Here is a 5236-nt window from a genome sequence, read left to right as displayed (position 1 = left end):
GAACATCCAGATAGAAGCTAGAAACGAAGAGTATTTCTGCAACTGGTTTTAACCGGTAGCTCGAATACTTGCTCCAAACTTCTCTATGGTAATTTCGCAATGGGTAAAAAGAAGAGGCAGAGGTAACAGGAGGAGCATGAGATGGTCTTCTCTTCTGACGAAGGAGGGAGCCAGACGGCGCGCTGCCGGCGGCAAAACCCGCGACGACGCTGCCGCGCGCGTCACGCACTCGATCGGCGCTGTTTTCTCGTGAGTTAGGCAACGTGGCCTATTGACCGACTGATTGATCAACTTTCTCCGAGTAAGCTGTGAAAGTGATCGATCAATCCAACCGTTTTTTTTATCCTGCAGCTACACTGACGTTTTGCATGCATTGATTGGCAGCTATCCTGGCCCCTTGTGCATGCAGCCAGCGAGGAAAATTCAAAGCTAGGAGTATCGCCTTTATTTCTTTCTTGGAACGGAGGCGAGGAGTACCATCTTGGACAGCAAGTCGAGTGTCATGCTGACCGGCCAAGCAGCGTTTTGTCCAGGTGTAGAGACCATTCGCCGTGGTCGCCAAGCAAGCAATGCTATAAGAGGCTAGCCCAGCAGCAGCAACTCCTCATCGGCACAAGAGAACAGCTAGTCTAAAGAGACGAACAAACGTGGAGGTTTTAGAGAGGTTTCGGTTCCATGGGAGACGGTAAGAAATCCGGCTCCGGTTTCTGGTCGGTGGTGGCGTCTTGGTTTGCTTGCTTTCGCCCACCTAAGATCAAGGCGGCGAGCACCGGCGGCCGGACCACCACGTATGAATATGATCCAGCCGGCGGGATGGTGGCGGCGGCCAGACATTTCTCCAGTGCTCACAAAATAAACTTTGGATGATTCATGTCATGTCTGTGTTGGGAATAGCTTTGTGGTCTACCCATATCCCTCAGCGCTTATCTTGGTATCGCTCATAATTCGCAAATCAGAGGATAGGGTTAGGGACTTTCTTATGTTGTCTTTCCAAAGAGTTCACCTCTTATACAAATAAGATTTCTAATCTTTTCAACTATTTTCTGGGATTGACTCAAGATCAAATTACCAATCACGATCAAATTTGTCTGTTAACGGATTCTACCTATTGTGTCTCCGGAGTAGACGCTTGTGAGCAACGCGCCATAATAGTGTAAATTCCTCTAATTATGCAGATCAATATTAAGCTGTAATCTAACTATATGATCAGCTCCTTCCAATTATCACTATACCCTGGTAGTCTTTTCAATATAAATAGTATATTGCACTCCACTGATAATTGACTAGTTTTCTTAAGCATACAACTTAAATACATTCCAACAAGTGATAATTCCATAATAACCATGTAAAGTAATTTCATGCATAAATACATGTATAATTCCATAACAAGGTATTCCGAATATTAGTAATTCCTAATAATTTGAATACAGTTGCATGGCACATAATTCCAACATCTCCCACTTGTCCCAAATAATCATTCAAATATTCGTAAACCCATAGCCTTAACATGCTTGCCAAATACCTCCTGACTAAGAGGCTTAGTCAAGGGATCAGTAATCATATTAACACTACATTGAAAACCCACAAAATATAGGCACCTTGAGTATTTTGCTTCCTCGAGTAAAATTATGCATCAATTATTTTCCATCACATATATCAATAATATGATTAATTCCACATTGAGTCAAATAGATAATAACCATGTTGAATGAAGTTATCAAAACCACACAAATATCTAATCCATTCAGTAAATGAAGTTCCATAAGTTACCATGTTTTGAAATAAATTCCTGACTTGTGTCAGTGAACCTGCAGCTTATTAGTACTACAAAAAAAAATGAATATGCGTACCTGGACTTGTTTCTTATCTTGTAGACAAAACAATAGCTTCGTCAATGTGTTTACCTTTAATATAAATTCCAGAATAACTGACAGGTTGTGATGCACTTTCCACAATGTCATACTATGATGTAGGAGATTCTCTTAGTTGTTCACCTTTCCTCCCACTACTTGAATTTGCAACATAAATTTTGAAAGCTAAGGTATGATTGCATAATGAAGATACAGTAAATTTCAACTCCATTATTATCCCTTTCTCCACAGGAGTTCAAACATAATTCCTCACTAAGTTTGGTTCCAGGTACTTTAACAATTTGCAATTTTCCATAGGAAACGTTTCAAAACATACTCTATGTAGTTACACTCCTAAAACAGAGGAAGCTTCAAACGTTCTTTTCATATGAAAGTTAAAACATGACCAAGCTTTCACTTCCATCAATGTGACTTTACCATTGCAAACAACAAAACAATGTTAACATATACAATAATAATGCAAAATATTTTACACTTACATTTGTAGATGACCACCTTGCTTCATTTAGAAAACCATATGACCTGCTATTCCATTGATGTGAAGCTTCTTATAAGACCATACATTAATGTATTCAATTAGCAAACCATGTCATTAGTTCCTCTTTCCCTAAATTCAAGGAGAGAGAGTTTCCACAAAGTATATTTATCTTTGCCCAAAGAATTTAATAGCAAGAGGAGCATTATAATATTCCAATGAGCCAAATTTCCTTAAATAAATTAAAAACACTTACAAACAATGGGCTTGCGGTAGTTTGGTATGATAATAAGTCCCTGAACTATATATTTTCTCATTGAATTTGTTCCTTCCCGCATTTGTTCCACCCATAGTTGACATTGATGATAAATTTAAGCCTTCTTAAAAAACTTCCTCTAAAATTTAGAGTGACTTCCCCCTAAAGAACACATAAAAAATTTCCAGAGATGACACTCCAAGTTAATTCATCCCACTTATCCTAAGCATGTTAGTGTCGGGTGTTACTCTTGTAGTTTCCTTTGGGGTCAAGATTATAGTCCAGTATGATTGTCAATAAGTCCACCCTTTATCTTAATAATTATTGTGTTCCTACTTTTCCACCAGTTTGATCCACTAGAATAACCACTAAAAATTTACTGGTGTGTGCTTCGTAGTAACTGAGAATTTCATGCTAAAATAGAAGATTCCTTCCAGTCAAGACATATAGTGACTATGCTAGATGAAGAATGATATCAACAAACGACATTATGCAATGCTTCATTAACAAAGCTAATAAGGGAGTATAAACGACATTCAATTCTTCCATTCAGTAGTGGAGTGTACGGTATGTTACGATGGTGAATAATTCCTTGCTCTTTACATGTCAATTGATATATTCCTGAACTGTATTTCCCCCACCAATCAATTGTCAAAACTTTAGGATCTTTTAATCAACTGATTTCCCACTTCAATACATAATATGACAAGCAAAATAAAACATTCTGACTTGTATTTTCAAATAGTATAAGGCAAACTCTTACCATCATCCGGCGGATCCAATCCTGGGCGTCCACCGCCTCCAGCACGTGACGCGTGTCCATGTGGACCCATTGCACCGCTACATCCTTCTTTCCTTATCTCCTTCCCAGTCGGCTCTTTTTTCCCAGCTCTTGCAGCATGCCATGGCGGCCACCACCTCAAGCTTCTACAACTCCACTGCTCACACGAGCCAGCCAGCCACCGCCCTGTGCGCCGGCAGTCGGTGTTCGCCGGCGAGGTAGGATTCCTCCGTCTTACCCTTCCTGCTCTTTTTCTCCGCCAGCTCCCTCACTTCAAGTTGCTTTCCAGGCGAGGAACGACTCATCGTCGTGCTTCTGCAATAGCTGGAGTGGCGGCGCTACTGCTTTGTTGCGGTCGGCGCTGATGTGCTTGACGCATGCAACATGGTAGTTGTTTGTGCAACGCAGCCGTTGTTTTAGGAATTGTTTTTGCAACGTAGCCGTTGTTTCAGGAATTGTTTCTGCAATCTCCAAATTTTTGCAACATGGTAGTTGTTTCTGCAACACAATCGTTGTTTCAGGAATTGTTTTTGCAACGCGGCCGCTGTTTCAGGAATTGTTTCTGCAACGCGACCGTTGTTTCTGCAACTGGGTTTTTGTTTCAGGAATTAATGTGTCTGGAAGGCGACGCACGAATGTGAGGAGTTAGATCTGACGGCTCACGCGCGGAGATCTGACGGCGGTCGAGGTGGTGGATGTTTACTAGACATCTACCTGTGGACGCGTAGCGGCTCCCATAGTATAAACATAACCATATCTAGTGCAACCATCAATGAATGAGATAATAAAATGACCTCTAGTGGGAGTGTCCAAAGAAATACCATAAGAATATCAAAATAAATAATGATATGAAGCTTTTTATCTCCTTCCACCTTCAGTAAAGGTGTATAAATCAAAATAACCACCATATGATTTACAAGTACCATAGTCCTCCCACTAAAGTACAAAATTAAAAATAAATCAATATGCCACTTGATCCTGTTCCAAGATATGTCACCAAGTCGTGGATGATATAAATAATATGATTCCAGGCATGTGTTTCCATTATTAATATTCCTATCTATTGAGCTATCTTCATCAAATAAAATTTGGGTTGCCAACCTCCAATGGACCATCAAAAAAGAAGAGACAATTGTGTAAAGTTCAATGATGCACTAATTTGTACTAAACAATATTTCCACTTTTCCTTTTCCAAATAGTATAACATAGTCAATAGATTCCAAAATAGAAAAATAAATCAAATCCCTTCTCATTGATGTTGCACATAGTGTCCTATAACAATAATAGTTTTCCTCCGCAAGGGAGTTTCATGGCATAATTTCCAATCCAAAGTAGATCAATTTTCCTTTGAAATTGTTGCATGAAAATAAATTTGCTATGGTATTCCAACAATAAATGATGTATATGAATTAACATCATAATCCAACTATTTGAAGAAAAAAGTGGTGGCAGTTAAACATATATACAAACATTGGCAATAGGCATACCATTAAGTTTCATCAATTTTCCTTTTCCATGGAGTGGTAACCATTTTCATCCATAAATAAGTGCCGCTCCATAATAGACACTTCCTCTTAGCCAATTCTATTAGCATAAATTATATATTCCTCTTCAAGGTGCAGTCAACCATAATTAGTCAGATCATTCCCTCAAAGAATTTTTTGTCTCCCTCCACATAGCAAAAAGGAACCCATATTGGACTGATTGAATAACCACTCATGATGACAAGTGTATATAAAATTATTCCAATCATTTTGGCATATAGTTTAGGACAACTATGACTGGCACTAAGAAACCAACTATCTATAATTTCCGAGAGATGTTCCACACCAAAAAAAGTTTTTCCGATTGCA

Source organism: Triticum dicoccoides, chromosome 5B (assembly GCF_002162155.2).
Source record: "Triticum dicoccoides isolate Atlit2015 ecotype Zavitan chromosome 5B, WEW_v2.0, whole genome shotgun sequence".
Lineage (NCBI taxonomy): Eukaryota > Viridiplantae > Streptophyta > Magnoliopsida > Poales > Poaceae > Triticum > Triticum dicoccoides.
Note: the sequence above shows the minus strand (reverse complement) of the source record.